The 22559-nt window shown below is 42.6% G+C and overlaps 1 long non-coding RNA gene across 1 annotated transcript in view; it reads right to left on the bottom strand.

The window, feature by feature from the left end:
- Window positions 1-14209: 14209 nt before the first annotated feature.
- LOC137776538 (uncharacterized) overlaps window positions 14210-22559 on the bottom strand; it is a 70985-nt gene continuing 62635 nt past the window's right edge. Inside the window, exon 4 of the long non-coding RNA XR_011076250.1 lies at window positions 14210-14339. This is a non-coding gene — a long non-coding RNA (uncharacterized lncRNA). The remainder of the gene's footprint in view (window positions 14340-22559) is intronic.

Raw genomic sequence — 22559 nt, 5'->3', positions numbered from 1 at the left:
TCTTAAACTGCTGTTAGACATCACTGGCGCTGTATTGTAAAAGAAGGGGCAAGGTGAGGGTCCTGATTTGCATAAGGGGTGATGACAGGACCAGGAGCAGGAGAGGGCTGTCAGTGCATTCGTCAGGGTTCTCCAGAGAAAGAGACCCAACAGATCCGTACAGATATATGCAAGAGGAGAGTTATCACGATAAGTGGCTCATGCGGTTACAGAGGCCAAGAGGTCCCACGACCTGCTGTCCGTAAGCTGGAGACCCAGGAAAGCCCACGATGTAACTCAGTCTGACTCCAAGGATCTGAGAACCAGGAGCACTGACGTCCAAGGGCAGAAGGAGGTGGACGTCCCAGCTCAAGCAGAGAGTGTGAATTCACCCTTCCTCGCCTTTGTGTTCTGTTCAGGCCCTTAACAACTGGACGGTGCTCATCTGCATTGCTCAGTCCACTGATTCAAATGTTAATCTCTCCCAGAGACACCCTCACAGACAACCCTAGAAATAACGTTTTGCCAGCTATCTTTCTGGGCATCCCTTAGCCCAGCCAAGTGGACACAAAAAAGTACCCCTTGCAGTTGGGTGCAGGCAGAGTTACAGAGCTCAGATGGCAATGACACCACGTAGCCACACTTTTGAGGTCACTCTAAATGGCCACAAACTAACCCGGTGATGGTAAATAAAGCCCTCCAGGTCTTAGTTCATCTGAGTTTAATCATCTAAAACAACACCTGATACTGGGGGAAAAAATCGACTACTGGATCCAATTATGTGATTTATTATTTTACAAAGAACTAAAAGCAAGATTAAAGTAAAATTTCAACGTTTGTGTGTTCTTCCATTTTGAGAAAATTCACACTTGAGCTATTAAATTTGTGTCAAATACTTTCCCAATGTTTTGTTTGATTTTTAATTCATTTGGTATATTACTCATATTTTTATAATTCAAATTACACTTGAGTTTATGAAAAACAAATTCAGGGAAAAGAATTGGCTAAATTCTTAATATTCTTCCAGATTTTCTTCCAAAAGGAATAGCTCCATCCTTGACACTTTATCCTAAAGCATTCCGAACTTTTTGAAAGAGGGTGGATTCATTTCCCACCCATGTCGTAAATAATATGTTATGATGAAGGTTCAGGGGAACAGTTAGGGGAGGGTGTATATCATTTTCCATTCCAAAATGAAACAGCCTTAATCCTGTATGAAAATGTCTGAGCAATTAGAATATGAAGCTGGCAAAGTTTTTTTTTTAAAAAAAAAACATAAGTCTGATCTCTTCACAAAAGGCTAGATTCTGTAACGTTCAGCCTTGTTGCGTGGCCTAAAATATTCTCCAAAAACAATAGACGTGTCTCTTTTCCTCAAAAGAATAAAATAGTCCATGGACTTCAAATTTGTATTTTTACACAGATAAACAGAATGAATCGGGAGCTATGGCTGTATCCCTCGGCCTGTCATTGCCTTACACACCCAGAGAAACTCAGGAGGGCGAGATGCCCGGCACGCTCCTGCCCACACCCCTCCCATGCGCACATGCCTACCTGAGACAAGAACCGGGTTGCTTTTTTTATTTTTTTAACCTCTTTATTGGAGTATAATTGCTTTTCAATGGTGTGTTAGTTTCCACTGTATAACAAAGTGAATCAGCCATATGTATATATATATATCCCCATACCCCTCCCTCTTGCGTCTCCCTCCCACCCTCCCTATCCCACCCTGCTAGGTGGTCACAAAGCACTGAGCTGATCTCCCTGAGCTATGCGGCTGCTTCCCACTAGCTATCTATTTTACATTTGGTAATGTATGTATGTCCATGCCACTCTTTCACTTCGTCCCAGCTTCCCCTTCCCCTTCCCCTTCCCCGTGTCCTCAAGTCCATTCTCTGCGTCTGCATCTTTATTCCTGTCCTGCCCCTAGGCTCTTCAGAACGTTTTTTTTTTTAGATTCCATATATATGCGGTAGCATACGGTATTTGTTTTTCTCTTTCTGACTTACTTCACTCTGTATGACAGACTCTAGGTCCATCCACCTCACTACACATAACTCAATTTCGTTTCTTTTTATAGCTGAGTAATATTCCATTGTATATATGTGCCACATCTTCTTTATCCATTCCTCTGTCGATGGACACTTAGGTTGTTTCCATGTCCTGGCTATTGTAAATAGAGGTGCAATGAACATTGTGGTACATGACTCTTTTTGAATTATGAAGAACGGGGGTTTTCCAAGAAGAGAGATCAACACGAGCTCCGCTGGCCACTTCCCGGGCTTGAGATCGCCTTTGCCAGAGAAGTCACACCGCTCGAAGACGTCTCAAATGCTTTGAACACGGAGCGCGCGTGAACCTGCGCAGGAGGGGCTGCCGCCTGGGCCAGGATCCCGCCGCGATGCTCAAGGAGGCGAACCGGCAGCAGCTGGGGACAGTGCGCACGACCCGGGGAGACCCCGGGAGACGCCGGCAGACCCCGGGAGATGCCGGGAGACGCCGGGAGACGCCGGGAGACGCCGGGAGCCAAGGCCTCCCCTCAGTCTGCGGACTCAAGGGCGGTTCGAGGTCCGTACGGCCCCCTCCTAACCGCCGGGCCTCCCCGCGGCTCCGGGGCCGGGGCGCACCCACGCCCGGCTGGGGCGTCCGCCCAGCGGGGACAGGCCAGAGCCTGGCCCGGACGGCGCCGAGGCCGGAGCACCTGCGGCACCGCATCGTCGCCACGCGCAGCCCCGGGCCCTCCTCGGGTCCTGTCCCTGGTGGCGCGGGCTTCTGGCGCCGCTTCTTCCCCGCCTCCCCGGGCCTGGGGTGCAGGGGCATCCGCTGGGCCAGCCTGGAGTCCTCTGCACCGGTCTGGAAAGCTCCGTGGGCCTCGGGGGCCACTCTCGATGACTCGGTGACTCCCGTGCAGCCCCTGCCGGCCCGGGCCCACTCCGCCCATCCCAGCACACGGCCTTGTAACTGACTCGGACCCTGGCCGGTAGGGACCGGGCCTCCCCGCGTGGGGTGAGGCCTCCGGGAGTGTGTGCAGGACATGACCAGAGACGGGCAGCCGGGGTCCGACGGCCCAGCACCGCTGCAGGGGTAGGCCTTCCACCGAACAGCCCCAGTGGGTTCAAGGGCAAGCTAGGGGTCTTGGCAGATGGACCAGCATGATTGTGGGGTGCAGGGGCTGTTTGTCTCGGGGGTCAGTTGCCTTCAGGAGACAAAGTGTATCTGGGGCAGTAGCATCAATGCGCATCATCTTGGGTTGATTTCTGTGGCTTAAAAAGGGTTTTTTCATTTGTTTGTTTGGGTTTGTGTGTTTTTTGTTTTTTTGTTTTGCCAAGGACCAGCCCGCAGTGATCCCAGCAGCTCCGAGGGGCCTGCAGCCCACACCATGGCTAGAATATGATACCTTATGGCAACCACTCACTTTGGGTCAGATGGGGTCACCAACAGGGCCTGGTAATCCAACCTGGCTAATCACTGGGTGGAGGAGAGCTAAGGCGGGAGAAAGATACCTGGGTTTGGAGAGGGGTAGGGTTAGCAAACTCCAGCCGCCTAACACCCCCACCCCAAGCCGTGGAGATGCCCGTGGCCTGGGGTGGGACACAGCCCTTGCCCCTTCCCAGGTGTTGCTCCCCCACCTCAGCAACACACACACCTTGTGAGGGGCCCTCCTGCCCGGGAGCTTGTTCTCAGAGGGTGCTGGGCCCAAAGTGAGCAGTCAGGTGCTTCCCACCAACCCCACCACTGGCCTGGCTGCAGGGACCGCACCGGGGGAGGGAAGCCACGCCCCGCCTCCTTTTACATCCCTCTGGATTTGTTACTCTTTTGCACTCTTAATACCAGCTGATAATAACTGTCTAGACTGGAAAAAAAAAAATCGAACGTTTGGAATTTTTTTTTTTAAACTGCCATCCTCTGGTCCATCTGTAGACTAGATCAGTCGTAAATACAAAATAATTTCTTGAAATAACACGGTAAAAAAAAATAACTGTGATCCCAGCTCATATCTTTGCTCACAGGCAAGGGCAGCCTTTAAACATAGGGTCAAACAGGAGAGCAAATATGGTTAAGGTCCCAGAAGACAGATAAGGCCTCTGGCTTCTGGATAAGAAGTCTGGCTTTTCAAGAATAAAAAGGCAATTGGATTACTATTCTGTAATTTTCGTGTTGATTCAATAAGATAAGATTTTCCAATATTGTGACAGGAGGGATCTGGTTGGACCTACAGAATGTGCTCCAGGATGTGAGTGTTCCTGAAACACCAGGACGCTTAGACCAAGAGCCTCTGGGAAATCGCCCTGCACTGGACACCTGTTTGTATGGCCTGATCACGGAATTTGCTGATGGTTTCGTTATGATCATTCAGAGGACTAAACATATTGTTCCTCTTTTGTAGCAAAAAAGCAGAAATACCAGGCCAGAGAATGAAAATCTATTTTTTTCCCTCCTTCCCTAGATTTCGCTTACCAAGAGTATTTCTTTTCTTACAGGGCAACTGGGTAAGAAGCCACCAGACTTCATGTTCATTATGTCAAGTCTGCTCGTGCAAATGAACATTTTCTTTGAAGAATCATCAGGTCAAAATTTAGGGATCGTCTGGAACGGAATGTTACCCTACATTTGAGATTAGGGAATGAACAAATATGCTTGTCTTTCTGTCTTTTCTCTTTCCTCAGAGCACAGCGAAAACATCAGACAGGCTTCTGTGGGTGACTGACTTGACAAGTAGCTTAGAAGTGCAGCCCAAATGCAAAAAAAAAAAAAAAAATCCCAGCCTCCACAAAACCAGGCGCTTCTTTTTCATCTTTTCTTGACATTTTGCTCCCAAAATTAGCTTTTCGATGAGAAAATCACAGTGAGTCATACCAAAGCTAGTTAAAGGTGAGGCAAATGCCTGAGACTGAAATTCAGTTGATTCCACTTTGCTGTGCTGATGGTGCTTGGTAATTGGACATTGGAATTAGAACCACTGTGACCTTTCACAATGAGAAGGAAAAAAGCTCCATTCAATTTGCTGGAATTTTGTCTATATTTAAAGCACTTTTTTTGAATGAAGTAATTTACTCTTCTTCTTAAATTAGTAATAGGAAGCAGCCTGTTTTTCATGTTGCTCTGTGCATTTATTCAATCATTCTAGTTCTTAGACCAATAAAAGCCAATCTGTTTCTTGCTTTCTTGTCACCTCTCCCTCCATGACCAACTTCCCACCTCTGCCCCTCCCATGCCCACTGTTTCTGGAAGTTACTAGCATGACTTACCTTCCCTCCCATTGCTGTTTCCACCCAACTCTTTTTTTTATTTTTTAATTTTTTGGCCAAGCCAAGCAGCTTGAGGGATCTTAGTTCCCCAACCAGGGATCCAACCCGTGTCCCCTGCAGTGGAAGCACAGAGTCTTAACCACTGGACTGCCAGGGAAGTCCCTCCACCCAACTCTTCGAGCTGCTCCTCTCCAGATGCAGTCTTCCTTCTATTTCTTCCTCTAGTGCCATGTCTTCAGTGGCATATGAGCATATATTGCTTAGGGTTATTGTTTGAAAGTGGGGTGAGGAAGGAGACATGCAGTTCCTGGTCCCGGTTATGTACCCAAAGCAAGAACAGATTCCTATTTCTTTCTCCATAGCACTTCGCTGCTCTCGTATAGCTTGTCCTTTCTATTTATTTATTTCATCATTTAACAAATATTTATTGGCTGCTGCTATACATTCAGCCATATTCAAGAAAGAGAAGAAAGAGAACTGGCCAGTGGATTATCAACATGGAAGTAGCAGCCTCCCATCATTCACAAAGGCACACGGACAAAAAAGAGACACTGTCCCTGTGACTGTTTCTCTTCTAAGTAGTTAAAAAAACCTAAGTTCTTTTCATCAGGCCCCAGGATTTCATGTATTTCATATTTTTAAACACTTCTTAGAAAGCGCTTTTAAATATTGGATTTAAGTTTTTTAAAAAAAATCAAAGCTGTCTAGCACAAATCACACTGTGGATTCTTCCCTCATATATGAAATTGGATTATTAAAAATCAGCAAAATTGAGGGACAATAAGGGAAGGAGAGTTCATAAAAATAGTTAAGATATATTAACCAGTAGGATAAGATTAATTTGCTTTCCATGGAGAGTAGCGGGGTGCAAGAGACTGATTATAATGTAAATTGGCTTTTTTTAGCATCACCTGATTCCCTCCTTTCTCCCAGCAGCTGCCTTATGGAGTCACTGCCCTACTCCTCCATGCCTGGTCCTCACAGGATGTGAGGTCCATAAAGAATAAAGCCCCGACATGGGGGGGTGGGGAAGGGAGAGAGCTGTGGGTATAGTTTCAGTTGTATAAAAGATGAAAAAGTCCTAGCCATCTGTTGCACAAAAATGTGAATACACTTAAAAATGGTTTAGATGGTAATTTTATATTATGTGAATTTTACCACAACTTAAATAAATAAATAAGCAAGCAAGCAAAGCTTATACTAATTAGAAGACCCAAAGTTTCATAAAGTTCTAGAAATTTCTTTCAAAGATTTTTCTTCATAAAAGAATACAGTCATCACAGACTATAAATCAGGGATGCAAAATCTTATAGTTCAAAAGTCAGAAGGTCACAGATAGTATATTAAATGTTCTATTAAAGACAGAGGTTACGGTAGGTGTTATAGCTAATTATACTAAAACAATAGGGCAAATCCAAAGCACTTCTTAGAGTAACTAGAGCTAGATAATACAAGTTGAAGTATCTTTAAAATCTTAAAAACTTATCACTTAAAAAACTATGGCCCAGATGAGAAAGAAAATGACGATAGAAGTTTAAGGAACCTGATACCTACTGCTTCTAGAAGAAATTCTATTGTTTCTCAGAATATACATTCAAAACACATGCAAACCCAACATGATCTTTAAATACACATAAGCATGCTTGCTCACACACACACACACACACACAGAGATAAGTCCTGGGCCTCTAAATTAATTGCCCTAGATCTGATTATTTCTACAGCTAAGCAGTCACTGAGTAAAATACGTACTATAGTCTAGGCAAAACGATATTTTAAATGATCTCTGAATGACCACCTAATCTATATTATTCAAATAAGGCAAAAGCTTGACAGACAGATGGAAAAGTGGTCATAGTGATAGGAAAGTAAGATGATGACCCAAAGGAAGAAGTTGTCAGGCAGCATTTTTAATGTCAGTGTCATGAGAACACCAAAATACCAAGAGTTAGAGCAAAGCTCAAAACCGGATGTTCCTCTCATGTAAAATGGGTTAATTCTGATTTTTATTGCTCTGAATTAAAACATGGAGGTTTTTTTTTTTTAAAAAAGAGATGTAAAGCCTAGGGTAGCCGTCCTTGCTGAGTCTATACCTCTCATATATGAATTTATCATTCAAACAACTTAATTTTCAAATAATTTCACACAGAATTTAAGTGGATGTGAGCTTATAAGGTATTGCACAAGATATACATTTTAGTAGTTAGTGAAAAAGTCTGAGTTCAAATAAAGATAAAAGGAATACTATACCTTGAGATAACAATAACAACAATTAAAAATACTTCAGTCTTGAAAAAGTGTATTTTAGAATTAAATTACTCAAATGTTTAAAGACAAGTCGGGTGCAAGGGTTTGGCGCAGACTGTTGCCACTGACTTAGTGGTCACTGTTAATAACGTGTGTTCGAACCCTATGTGAACCTGAGGCCCAGTGCACTCCAAGCCACAGACTTCATCCCTAAATTTAATAACGAAGACCAGTTCCCCCGCCTTAGACAGGAAGAACCAACAGATACAGCAGGAGAGAGGAGTAATTAAATCAACAACTTGAAAACCAAAGTAAAATATTGTTTATAAGTCAAATTTAGCCTCATCTTGTCCTTGAGATTTTTTAACTATTTAGAATGATGAAATGCATAGAAACGCCACCAGGGGGTGCTGTTGGTAAACCAACAAGAGCCCTTTCGTGGCCACGCAGGTAACACAAGGAAACAATCTTCCCATTTCCACCCTACTGGGATATCAGGATGAACTTGGACAATTCACAAAGGAGGGGAGAGATTTCAAAATAGGATGTGTTCAAGAACATGTATCCAGAAATAGAGCATCACGCATAAAAACAGGCAAACTGAAGGGAATACCAGGCCTTTACTTCCCTTATCTTATTTTCTCATCACAGATTTAGTCATTTAAAAACAGGCAGTCTTTGCTTCTTTTCAACAGAGGCTTACACTTGAGATATATTTACTCTTCCTTCTCTTTGGGGAACAATCCACTTTAAAAACAGCTGGAAAGCTGAGTATCCTGCGGGAGGGAGTCTTTCATGGGGAGCCCTGGCCCGCACCAGCCAGGCTCCAATTACCCTGCACATCATTTCAGTTCAAAGTGCTGTCTTTTACCATTACATTCTCAAGGACTAAGTGAAAAACAAAAGCAAACAAACAAAAACCGAAGGTTTAAACTGCAAATCGAGTTCTGAAAGTCTGAGTCAGGCTTTGTTGTGCTCAGAATTAATTCCACTATCCCTAACTTGCCCTGAAGTGAAGTCACCAAAGAAAGAATCGCTGAAACTTGAGGACTCAAAGTTATAAGGCTCATTATGATTTAGCTTTAAAGCTTTCCCAGGAGTGACAATACAAAAGCGAAGCTTCTCTCACAGTGCTAAGGTTTTGTCTTTTTTTTTTAAATAAATTTATTTATTTATTTTTGGCTGTGTTGGGTCTTTGTTGCTGCGCGCGGGCTTTCTCCAGCTGTGGTGAGCGGGGGCTACTCTTCGTTGCGGTGCACGGGCTTCTCATTGCGATGGCTTCTCTTGTTTTGGAGCACGGGCTCTAGGCATGCGGGCTCAGTAGTTGTGGCCCGCGGGCTTAGTTGCTCCGCGGCATGTGGGATCTTCCTGGACCAGGGCTGGAACCTGTGTCCCCTGCACTGGCAGGCAGATTCTCAACCACTGCACCACCAGGGAAGTCCCAAGGTTTTGTCTTTTTAATAAAAGCATTTATTTGATTGATAAGACCCGTGATACCTTGATTCGATTATTTTTCAAGAATTATTTTCAAAATGAGCCACAAAAAATTGTTTTCTTCAGTCTTGTTAGCCTTAACCTACTATCCCCAAATCAACTGCAATTTACCTATTTTAGCTGCTTCATTTTTTCCCCCCCCTACTGCTGTGAACTTCAGTGGACTGAGTATGAATCAAACAATAATAAAGTAAAATGGGTGACAAGGCTGAGCATGTAGTAGAAGCTCAATAATTATGGGTTCCTGCCCCAGAACTTCCAGCACGCTTCCTTGTTTGTGTGTAGGGACACCCACTCATGTGCTTACACCCAAGAATGGCTTTGTCCATAGATGCCAGTTACCTTTCTGTGGCTGTGATGTAGAATTCCAAGGACAGCTCTTGCATCCATTCTCATGCCAGCCATTCCCTCCTGAGCACTTTCTTACATACTGCTCTGTGAGAGGCACTGAGGGGCAGCAGATGGTGTAGAAAGCATGGTCCTGAAGCACCAATAGTTGAAATGAAACCAAGCCTTGTGAAACATACAGCTGCAAGTCTGGAGAGCACGTCATCAAATACGACAGCGATGGACACAAGGCAGCATGGCATGGCAAGAATGTGTGTTGTGTAGTTAGACAAACCCTGCAGTGGGCTGAATCGTGTTCTCCAAAAAGAGATGCTCATGTCCCAAAATCCGGGTACCTGGGAGCGTGCCCTTATTTGGAAATTGGGTCTTTGTACTTGTAATGAAGCTAAGGGCCTTGAGAGGAGGTCGCCCTAAATCCAGTGACTGGTGTCCTTACAAGAGAAAGGACAGGGAGCAATGACAGAGAAGAGAAGGTCGTGCGGACATGAAGGTGGACATCAGAGTGGTGCGACTACAAGCCGAGGAACGCAAGGCTTGCTGGCAACTATTGGTACGTGAAGCTGGGAGACACAGAGGCGTGCAGCAGACTCTCCTGCAGTCTCCAGGAGCCTTTCAACACCTTGACTTCAGACTTGTCGCCTCCAACACTCTGAGACAATAAACCTGTTGTTTAAGCCACCCAGGTTGTCATGATTTGTTACAGCAGCCCAAGGAAACTGATACAACTGACATGGGTTCACATCCGTTCCGCCCCAGTTTCCGTGGCCCTCTCTAAACGAAGGTTCATAATACTCATCTCGCAGAGAGATCTAAACCCAATTTAGACTTGGTGTTATGCACACTCCACCTCTTACGACCTCTGCAACCTTGGGAATGAGACTTAACACCTTGTTTCTCAGTTTCCGCACCCATACAATGGGGATGAAGATAGAAACCACCCTGCAGGGCTAGTTTGAGGATTACAGGAGATTTTGCACAGAAAGCACAAGTGAAGAGAGCAACACCTGCACAAAGAGGCCCTCCAAAAATGTAAGACCTGTCGTTACGGTGGTTGCCATGGGAACTGACTGAACAGGAAGATGACTAAGGTTTGAGACAACAGGAAACTCTAACCAGGAAGAAAACATGCAGGGGACCTAGAAGCAATGGTCCCATTTGGACGGGTCACAGAGCAAGAAGGGGATGCTAGGTTAGATCCAAGGTGTGGGCAGCTCCGGAATATAAGCAAAGAAAGAACGGAACTGAAGGAGCGTCTGCACAGGGGTCCCTGAGAGCCCAGGGGCTGACTTGAGAAGAAGATTGGACAGCTTCTTCCTGACGCTGAAGTTAAAATTCACTAGAAATCCTAGGGACAGTTTAGAAGTGATACACTGTGAAATAAGTGTATGGAAATCTTTGAGTGAGGAAATAACCCCTAAAAAAGGATGATGAAGAAGGATTAGCCCAGTGGGCTAGACTAGAACAGTGTTCTGCGAACCTCATGTAGCGAAGGGCTGGTTTATTTCCAGCCTAAGAAGGGTTACTATAAAAGACAATAAAATACAACAAAAATAGGTGTCGAGAACATGGAATAAAGAAAGGCAATGACTACCCCCAAAACCCAATTTTTTTGTTATCAGATTCAAACATACACAAAATTACTCTGTCAAATGATCATGAACATTTTGAAATTCTTACTCTCAGTTGCAGAGCCTGACGTTATCGCAGACCCAGAAGGAACAGCTGATCCTCAGACAACACGTGGAGTAGTTCTTCCGAGGAGTGGCGCGTGAGCGAAGAATGGGCAGCGGAAGAGGAGAAACAGAGGGCAGACCAGTGGGTGCCAGAGGCAGGGGGTGGGGATGGATGAAATGAGTGAAGGGGACTTCCAGCTGTAAATAAATGTCCTAGGGACGTACTGTACAGCATGGTGACTAGAGTTAATAATACTGTAATGCCTATGTGACAGTCACTAAGAGACTAAATCTTAAAAGTTCTCATCACAAGAAAAAAAATTCTGTAACTACGGATGGTGACGGCTGTTAACTAGACATTGTGATGACCATTTCACAGTGTGTACAAATAGTGAATCATGATGTTGTCCACCTGAAATTAATATAACATTGTATGTTGATTATGCCTCAATTTTTTTTAAAAAAAGGGAGTTAAAATCAAGAGAAGGCGCTCAGGGGGCTACTGTCATCTTCAAGGAAGCTGAAGACAAAGGTAGTGAAGATGCAAGTGAGGAAGAGACTCAGACACAAGGTATTTTGAAAAGTAAATTGATGGGGCGTAAGAATAATGAACTTTAGCTAACTAAAGAAGAGCTGACTCCAAGGTTTCCATGAGATAAATTAAGACTGACCCATTTATTGAATGGAAGGAATAGGAGAAAAGTGCAGTAAATGGGGAAAATAACCACATACTTAGAGCAACCAGACTCCATATACCATGCCTCCTGCACTTTGAGGCTCTACAGCCCCGCACCTGCCCCACAAGTGACAGAAGAGGGTCTCTTCTTCACTGTTGCCTTGGTGAGCGAGAATTATAGATTGACCATACCATCACGGTTAAGTTAAAATAAACTTTGTGGCTTGAAAATAAAAATTTCCATGATAGAGAAATTATTAGAAGGAAAACTTGGTAAAGAAAGGTAAACTTGGTTTAAAAAAGAAGAAGAAAGACAAAAGAAGAAAAAAGAAAAGAAAAGAAAAGAAAAGAAAAACTGTTTAATAAGACTCCCTGGCCACAGGAGGTCAGTGTTGCTTCGAAGCAAAATTACCCTAAGTCCCTTTGGGGGTTTAAAGGTCTTACAAGAAATGACTACATTTTCTTCTAAAAGAATGTTAATTCCAATATCTCTGATTTTTAGACTTACTGACTGACAGATGGTTACAGCATGTTAAAAAAAAAGTCAACTTGTTAAAAATATATGTTTCATGCAAAAATTAGCTTGGATCCTCCTCATTCAAAAGCAATAAGAGAAATTAAGGGAGGGGAGAAATATATGTATAAAAAATACATGCATCCCCTCAAATATGTATCTATAGGTATATAGATATATATTCAATCTCACCCAGAGCTCAGTGCCAAGGAAAAGGAAAAAACCATGTCTTTAATTACTCTGTAACCGAAGAGGTCAGGCACACACTCATAACATCTCTTGGTAAAAATACAAAAATAAAAAAATAAATGCTCTACTGCAGACAATAAACGCAGAAATTAGTATTGGCAGAAACATTTGCAATGTCTTCATTCTAACATTAGGAGAGTTGAACAAAGTAATGTAAGAGTGAAGAAGAATAGAGATCACCTCGAACAGAGGGACAAAAAATTACAATGAACTTGTCGGGGAAATCCCATTGGGATGATTGGGCCCAGTTTTGGGATATGTCGTGTAATTTTGATTCATCCATGTTGCCCAAGTTCCACGCTTATCTGAAACATTTGGGTATTCATTCATGCACTGCTCTGGACAAAAACAGAGAGATCCCAGCCCTCATGGAGCTGTGTTAAATGAGCAAACAAATGTGTGAAAATACAATTACACATAGTGATAAAGGCTCAGAAAGAAAAGAGCAGAGCGACCAGACAAGACCTCTAGGAGGAAGTGACATTTAAGCGGACACCCGAAGACCATTCAGGCCAAAAGTTGTGAGTCAGCATTTTGGGTCACAGACGCCAAAGCCAGCATGGATAGTCCACAGTGAGTGAGAAGGAGAGAAAATCCTGGATCTGAAGAAGTTCAGATGTATCCCAAGTGCAATGGGAAACCAGTGAATGAGAAGAATCATGATCCCATTTGCATTTACAGGGAAAAAAATCATTTGGCTGCTGTATAAATGGATGGGGTGGGGATTCAGCGAGAGCAGAAGTAGGGAGACTCAGACGTGGTTAGGAATTTGGGTGGTAGTCCGGGAAGACCATGTCTGAGAAGATGGAGAGAAGGAAACAGGTTCTAGACATTTGGAGGGAGAATCAGCAGGTCTTATCGGGGATCAGATCGGGGGGGCAGGGGGCAGTATTTCTCTTAACTGTATGCTTATGCCTCTACAGCTGCAACTTAATTTTATTGTTTCTACAAAGAAATACTAACCTTTCCTCTTAAAAGTAGAATTATTAAATTTTCACTGATTATACAAAGAAGTAGCAAATAATCATATATCGTTGATTGTTTTGATTTATGTACATAAAATAATACCAGTTGAATGCCATGACTTTTTAATGCCAATGGAAGCGAAACTATATTCAGCCAAATGCTTTTAAAATTTAATAAAGATGAAAAGATGATTATTCCCTTGCAATTCTGATTTGATATCCATTGTTCAAAGTCTCTGTTGATTTTTTTTTTCTCTTAGAAATATTCACGGGAAATGAATATGTTGAATCCAAAAATATTCATCCACAAATCTATAAATTATAGTCACATTTAATTTCTATTCTATGGGAACATTTTCAGTAACATGCAAGCACTGTGATAAGAGTTATCTATGTCAGCCAGACAACTAACAGGAAAAATGATGGGCCTGGGGATACATCTAAATCATCTTAAAAGAACAAGGACTAAAGTACACTAAATGGGCAAAGCTTTATCCTAAATTAGTTCTGGACTTTCTAATGAAAACGGAGATTACCTAGGCAAGCTGGTTGCCATCTGGCAGAACTGGACCAGCCACCCTTGTGAGTAGAATCCTAAGGGAATAGATTTCAAAAGATGTTAGTTGCCAGGCGGAGACTGCAGGAGGCTACAGGTGTAGGTGTTTGGGAAATATTTTTAAATTACAGAGCATAATGCTAAAAAGGCAGTTAACTATAACGGCTATAATTCTCCTGTAAAAGAGTTTCGCACAAACAGACAGGTAGTTACTGGGTAATCTCTGCTAAACACCAGAAGTATGTTCAGATCCGTACATTTAAGCTCGGGACACGCACTTACCTGGATCCTTTCCGGTAAGACTCTCCCTGTGTCGCTACCTTATCCCCACCATTGTCTCTTTTCCAAGGAACAGCCCAAAGACTTTTCACACCTCTCTTCTGCGATTGCTGTAGGAACAAATCAGGATAATGGTTGTAAAGGGCTTTGAAAAGATAAAAACGGCAATACAGTGCAAGACAGCGTTATATAATCAGTTATGATTTCCTTCTATGATTCACCTGTTACATTTTATCGTAACTATAGGCTTTATCTAAGTAGAGTATAAGTATCATACATTTATAATTATACATTTTATATTACATAACAGGATTACATTGTTTGTTAGTCTTCAACAAGAAAAAAATCTCCTTAAAAAATTTTTTTTAACTATAGCTATGTTGGTTTCATCCCAAATCTTGAAATCTGACTTTCTCAGGATGGATTCGAGGCATATGTATTTTTACAGCTCTCTCGGTGATTCTGATGTGCACCCCAGCTTCAGAATCTCTGCATTGCTTTGACGAATATCAGGTTAGAGTACGATTGTGGCAATCAAATAAAATTTATTTTAATGTATATATTTAAATTGAGATTTTAAAAAATAACAATCCTTATAAGTTAGCAAGGTAAGAAATGCAAATAATCTGCCAATTAACCCACATGTGGATTATGTAGGTTCACGGTGGATTTCATTTGGGTTTTTTACAGCAGTAGTACATGAGCTATTTCTCTGCTCGTCCCGTGCTGGTTACTGCAGGATCGGTCTCTCTTAAAATTGCAAATCTCCAGAAGGCGTCTGTCTCGCAGGTAATCAAGAACAGATCCCCGAGCTGCCAGCGTGGTGACTTCCTCACCTCTGGCTCCCTTCCTACGCATGGTGCTATATGAAGCGCCTTGATGCCATCGGTGCATGGCAGCGATGCCATGTAGGAATCCCGGAGCGCCAGTGCCCCGCGTGTCGAGTCCTTCCCTGTGCCAAAGTCACTGCCTGGCTGAGATCTCACCAGCATCACCGAGATGTCAGCATGCTGCGCCCTCGGCGCACACACGCTGTGCTGTCCAATGACGCCGTGAGCGCGCGCGTGCGCGCGCGCACACACACACACACGCACACACACACACCCTCTAGGTCACACGTCTAGGTTGGTTCCCCAAAGTGCTTCCTTATGCCCCCAATGCCACTCCCAGATCTGTAAAATTAGCCTCTCTACTTTTGGTCCCCAGACGTGAGACCCTCACCTGGTGGAGGGTGTGTGTGGAGAAGGCAGGAGAGGACCCGAGATTAATGGATGAGGACGGGGGTGAGGGACCGTTGGCAGCTGCATTAGAAATTCTCTCGTTTACAAATCTGGGGTGTCTCTATCCCACCAAGTTTGACTCAAATCTCTTCTCCCTTATTTTCTGGAGCTGCCCATAAAAAAGGCTGCTCCCATGGGTCTGGCAGAAATGCTTGAATTCTAGCTGGACCACAATTTAGGGGCATGCAGTGACCTCCTAATATCCTTCCCAGAGTCCTCTGTTTGCTATGGAAGGGAAATCTGACAGACTAGTAATACTGTACGGAAAATTATAGAAAAGCCAATTTTATGTACAATTAAACATATAATTTAGTCTGCGTTTGCAAAGAGCTGTTCCAATATTTATCTTTTATTCTTCATAAAAATCTAATAAATCTATAGCATTATTTCTTCCCCTCCCTCCTCCACCCAAGCACAAGTTTGTTACAGAGTCAAACAATTCTGACCAGTCCTCTGGAAAACAATCCAGCCCTATACTGGTGCATTAAGCAAGCGTGTCGTTAAAGCCTTGTTTGTCAAAGCTGATCTTTTCCAAGGTGACCATGTCCCCAGCTCCAGGAATGCACCCAGTTCAGACATTGCTGGTCAAGCAAAGCCTCTGTACTTGTCCCTGATCAATGTAGAACAAACTCCAGGATGACACTCCATCCAAGCAGGATGAGGGATGGTGAGGCTTCGACTGCAGGTGAGCAGCAGAAATGCCTCGGACCCTGAAGAGCTGACTGCCTCAGAAGTTTTGAATCAGGCTTAGCCAATGACATAATTAGCATTTCCTTTAGGAAGAAGCGAGAGAGCTATAATTTGGTTTGGTAACTCCCTCACCTGGTCAAGTAAGAGGCAAACATATACTCTCAAAGAGCTATTGTTTTCAATTCTTTCTTTTGAGATCATTTCAGCCTTACAGAAAACTTGTAAAACTAGTACAAAGAATACCCACAGAGCCCTCAAGGAGATTCCCAAATATTGACATTTTATCACGATCGCTCCCTCAGTCTCTCTCTGTCTTAAGCACAGTATGTTTTTTCTGAAGCGTTGGAAAGTGAGCGGCAGACATAATAATCCCCCTTCCCAAATACCTGCCTTACCACACTGCAATTATCAAAAGCAGGAAATCAGCATTGATATACCACCAGTATCTATCCTATAGATCTTATAACAAGTTTGCCAGTCATACCACTAATGTCCTATGTAGCAAAAGAAAAGGAGACAGAATTTTAAGGCTTTTAGGTGAGGTCACAGTGGCTCCGAGATTCTTTCTGGTAACAAGGTAGCATAAGAATTTTTAGGGCTCAGTACACAGTAGTCCTGGTCTAAAATACTCCTTGGTATTTAGACCTTGAAACCTGCTGCTATCTTCTCAATTGAAGAGTAAGAAGTGAAGAACCAGAATGTTGATTATGTGCCTTTTTTTTAAATGAAGTATAGTTGCTGTACAATGTTATGTAAGTTACAGGTGTACAATATAGTGATTTGCAATTTTTAAAGGTTATACTCCATTTAAAGTTGTTATAAAATATTGGCTATATTCCCCGTGTTGTACAATATATCCTTGTAGCTTTTTTTATACCTAATAGTTTGTACCTCTTAACCCCCTACCCTGATACTGCCCTTTCCCCCTTCCCTCTCCCCACTGGTAACCACCAGCCCGTTCTCTATATCATGAGTCTTCTTCTCCTTTGTCATATTCACTAGTTTGTTGCATTCTTTAGACTCCACGTACAAGTAATATCATACAGCATCTGTCCTTCTCTGTCTGACCCACTTCACGCAGCATAATGCCCTCCAAGTCCATCCATGTTGCTGCAAATGGCAAAATTGCATTCCTTTTTTATGGCTGAATAGTATTCCATTGTATGTATATACCATAACTTCTTTATCCATTCATCTGTTGATGGACACTTAGGTTGCTTCCACATCTTGGCAATTTTAAATAAGGCTGCTATGAACTTTGGGGTGCATGTATCTTTTCGAATTAGTGTCTTTTTTTCAGATATATACACAGGAGTGGAATTGCTGGGTCATATGGTAGTTCTATTCCTTTTTTTTTTTTTTTGAGAAACTTCCATACTGTTTTCCACAGCGGCTGCACCAATTTACATTCCCACCCACAGTGCACGGGATTCCCTTTTCCGCACGCCCTCTCCAGCATTTGTCATTTGTGTTCTTCTTGAGGACGGCCATTCTGACAGGTGTAAGGCGATATCTCATTGTGGTTTTGATTTGCATTTTCCCAATGATCAGTGATACTGAACATCCTTTCATGTACCTGTTGGCCATCTGCGTTTCCCCTTTGGAAACATGTCTATTCGGTTCTTCTACCCATCTTCTAATTGTTTCCTTTTTTTTGATGTTGAGTCATATGATCTGTTTACATATGTTGGATATTAACCCCTTATCAGTCATATAATTTGCAAATATCTTCTCCCATTCAGTAGGTTGTTCTCTTGTCTTGTTGATGGTTTCCTTTGCTGGGCAAAAGCTTTTAAATTTAATTAGGTCTCACTTGTTTATTTTTGCTTTTATTTCTTTTGCATTAGGAGACAGATCCAAAAAATATTGCTACAATTTATGTCAAAGAGTGCTCCACCTGTGTTCTCTGCTAGGAGTTTTATGGTTTCAGATCTTACATTTAGGTCTTTAGTCCATTTTGAGTTTATCTCCTTTTATTTCTTCTCTGTTTCTCTTCTGAGCAGCTTAATTCAACAACTCCTACCGACTGCCTGATACACCCAAGACACTATCTTTGGTTCAGGAGGATACAAAGTTTTATAAGATGCAGTCTCAATACCCATGAATCAAAATGTTATTAAACAATCAGTAGCTAAGTGGAAATAAAACAGATCCTATGATAAACCATAATGGAAAAGAATATTAAAAAATGTATATGTATGTATAACTGAATCACTGTGTTGTACAGTAGAAATTAACACAACATTGTAAATTAACTATACTTCAATTTAAAAAAAAGAAAAAAAGAAAAGGAGGGATATAATAGATTATTGAGGCCCAACTGTTTGGTAGATGCCATGTCAAATGATTCATATGCATATCTCATTTTTCACAAATATGGTGACATTGGCATTATTTTCCCTGTTCCATAGATGGGAAATTGAGGCCCATAAAATTGAGAAAGCTGCCCATCAGGTCCATGCAGTGAGACTCAGAGAGGGATCTGAACCGAGGTCTGCCTCCAAAGCCCTTGCTCTGCTCCTCAAAAACGAGGTAGAAACATATCATGTGGAACAGCCGGAAGGGGAAGAGAGAGAGGGAATGAGAAAATGAAAATTAGTGAAGGGGAGGAAGCCTTCCCAGGCCTCAAGAACAAACCTATATTTGAGCACAGACTGACGAGCGGATAGGATTTTGAGGATAAAGATGAAGAAACGGTCCAGACAGAAGCGAAAGCCAGTGGCTTGAAATAGCTGTCTGCAGGGTCCTACGCTTTGACTCAGCTAAACAGCCAGATTAGGTTCTCGTGACAGAGCAGAGGAAATGCGGTTTCTTGAGGAAACACGGTTTCTTAAAAGTTCAAGTCTGCCCCAGGGGCGTCCCAGGGACGACAGAAGCCTGGAAGAGGTAATTCATGCCACTGGGCAAGAAACAGCTTCTCCCCTGGAATCAGTGGTGGGCAAGCTTTCTTTTCACCATGAAGCTCTTGCTGATTTCTTTTTTCACAAGGAGGACTTGCCCATTTGAGCTAAAGAGTATAAGACGGTACTGGGAGCCCTTTTTCAAATTCTCTCTCTCCTCAGGGTGTGGTCTCTTCAGTGTGGACAGAAGCAAAGAGGCAGGACTTGCCAGACTCCTGCCTGTTGGTCAAGCAACAAACTGCAGTTGCCTTGGAAGCGATCTGGTTGGGGGAACCTCGCTATTTCTGACACAAAGAGATGTTGTCTGTTTACATTTGCATCTTCTAAGGAACTGATGCATAATAGCTTCAGCAGGACATTACATCCTGGACAAAAATCGTATTGATGACACTATCATTGACTGCTGAGAAATTATAGTTAGAAGGAAATTTTGTTTATACTTGTATGTCTATAATAGACGGAATAATTTTATATTGTAAATATTCAAATTATATTACGGACCCAGATCAGCATGTTTTGAAAGATGCTCATTTTGAAGTTTGAAAAGTTATACAGGCCTCAGCTTTAAAAAAAAAATGTTTTTTTAAGCTCCAACTCACAGTTTAAAATATTATGGAGAAGGTTTAGGCACCATTAGTCTGTCATGGGCTTAACCACTTCCGCTCTTTTCAGAGACCACAAGAGAGGAGAGCATCCTGGGCTGCCTTCCCCATCTCGCTTCAGATGCGGAGCACCACGAGCCCACGGTCCCCTACCACAGCGCAGGGAAATACTCACTTCCCTCCCTCCAAGTTCATGAACACTGTCTACCACTTTTTTCTGGGTAAAGTGCTCACATATTAATGTGATTATCATGAACAACCAGTGGGTATTAAAAAGTCACATGCTGGGGCTTCCCTGGTGGTGCAGTGGTTAAGAATCCGCCTGCCACTGCAGGGGACACGGGTTCGAGCCCTGGTCCGGGAAGATCCCACATACCACAGAGCAACTAAGCCCATGCGCCACAACTACTGAGCCTGCGCTCTAGAGCCCGCGAGCCACAATTACTGAGCCTGAGTGCCACAACTACTGAAGCCGGCGTGCCTAGAGCCCGTGCTCCACAAGAGAAGCCCCCGCAATGAGAAGCCCGTGCACCGCAACGGAGAGTGGCCCCCACTCGCCACAACTAGAGAGAGCCTGCACGCAGCAACGAAGACCCACCGCAGCGAAAAATAAATAAATAAAATTAAAAAGTCACATGCTGTTTCAAACAGGTAGCCTGAGATCACCATCTCAGTAGGTGCCAAAAAACGATTTTGCTAGAAGCCCTCCTTGCAGTGTTTTGTGTTTTTTGTTTGTTTGTTCTGTTTTGTTTTGTTTTTTGTCTCTGCGTGGCTATGAAGGATCTTATTTCCCCGACCAGGGATCAAACCCGTGCCCCCTGCAGTGGAAGCACAGAGTCCTCACCACTGGATCTCCAGGGAATTCCCAGCAGTGTGTTTCTATGTGTCTCTTCTTACGTGTCTCACCACCACAGTGCAAGGCTGAGAAAAATAAAAAGTTCTCTCCCATGCATTCAACGTAGCTTAAGCTATTAACTCACGCTCCCACTTAAGGCAGGGACAAGAATGCCCCACATCAAGGATAACTAATAACACTTCTTTTCTTCAACCTTGTATCAGGCACCTAACCAATGCAGTTAAAGAGAGGAAAAGAAGTAAGTGGTATAAAAAGTGGAAAGTTAGAGATAACAATTCTACAAAATTCCTTATTTGTAGGAAATGTCTCACCATTAAAAATGCAAGCAAGTTACAGTAGAGGATTACTGGACTGAATGTCAATATTATGACATAGTATGAGTGTGTTTCGTGTTTGGTAATTGCAATCATTGTTGCTTTTGTTGTGGTCATCCACTTACAATGCTTGGTGTCAGTTTATTAATCCCTTGTAAAAATAAAATACAGTGTGTGTGTGTGAAAAAAAAAATGCAAGCAAAACTACTAAAGAGTTCAGCTATGGCTTTAGAATAAACAAGTAATAACCAAGTGCAAAAGTTATTAGGAAAAAAGGGCCCCAAAAGTGGTAGCATACACTACGAGATGCAAAGGAATAAATCTTAAAAAGTATGGGCAAGACTTTTATGGAGGAAACAATAAACGTCATTGAAGGACACACACAAGAAGGTTTTGAATAATAGAGACATATGCCCTGTCCTTAGATAGAAAGACTCATAACTATATCAGACTTGATCTGAAAAAAAGAAACTGCAATTTTTTAAAATCAACAGGGTTTTTCTCATAATTAAACATACATATTTTAAAATTCATAAAGAGTTCAGTATCTTGTAATAACCTATAATGGAAAAAATCTGAAAAATCTGGATCACTTTGCTGTACACCTGAAACTAAGACAATATTGTCAATCAACCATAGTTCAATTAAAAAAAAGAAGAAGAAGAAGAGCAAAGAGCCAAGATAATGAAGACATTTCTGAAGAAGAAAAGCTGCAGGAAGGGTGAGACTTGCCTATCTGATAACAGGAACTGTTACAAAACCATGGCCAATTAGGTGGGGGAACTAGGCAAGCAGCCCAGGGCTTCAGGGAGCCCGGACACACACTGCTCTTTTCAGTAAATATGAAACAACTGATCCCCCATATGGAAGATATTATAACCATCACTTTCATCATACACAGAAATAATTCAAGGTCTATTAAAAACCTAGGCATGGAAAGCAAATGCATTAAAACATTTAAAAGAAGTATCAGAGCAAGATGCTATGACTAGGGTGGGAAAGGATTTCCTACACAAGATTTATTGAAAAGACCAAATCATAAAGATTAGGCTCCAGGAATTCCTTGGCTTGTAGCTGCTTTTCTTCCACATCTGCCTTAAACTCCATCAGCCTTCTCCTCTCTCTCTCTCTTATAAAGACACTCGCCCCTGGACATAGGACCTGCTGAATAATCCAGGGTCATCACTTCTCCATATCTTTAATTTAATTGCATTGGTAAAGACCCTTTTCCCAAATAAAGCTACATTCACAGGTTCCAGGGGTTAAGATGTGGGCATATCTTTTGGAGGCCACCAGCCAACCCCCTGCAAATACTATCAATAATCTACAGATACGTACCTCAGTAACAAAATGATTTAAACAAAAAACACTCATGGGAATAAGAAACACCACACCCTTCTCTGGGAATGTAAAGGGAGAGGTGGGGATAGGAGAGGGAGACCTTACAGAGGGGCTCAAGTGTGTCTGCAGTTGTCCTCATTTTAAACCATGTGAAGTAAATGTGGCCAAACATTGAGCTTTGATAGGAATCAGTGGCCATGCTGGTGGGGGTCATCTTTTTCTCTGTACTTTTCTGTAATTATGAAATATTTCATAAATTAAAAAAATTAAACAATGCAAAGATGTTCTGTTCCTTGGCTCTCTCAGGAATTTGGAGGAGTTACTTTTGACGAGCCCTGGCCCCCAGC

The sequence above is a fragment of the Eschrichtius robustus genome, chromosome 14 (genome assembly GCF_028021215.1).
Source record: "Eschrichtius robustus isolate mEscRob2 chromosome 14, mEscRob2.pri, whole genome shotgun sequence".
Lineage (NCBI taxonomy): Eukaryota > Metazoa > Chordata > Mammalia > Artiodactyla > Eschrichtiidae > Eschrichtius > Eschrichtius robustus.
This window is presented reverse-complemented; position numbering and strand designations above follow the sequence as displayed.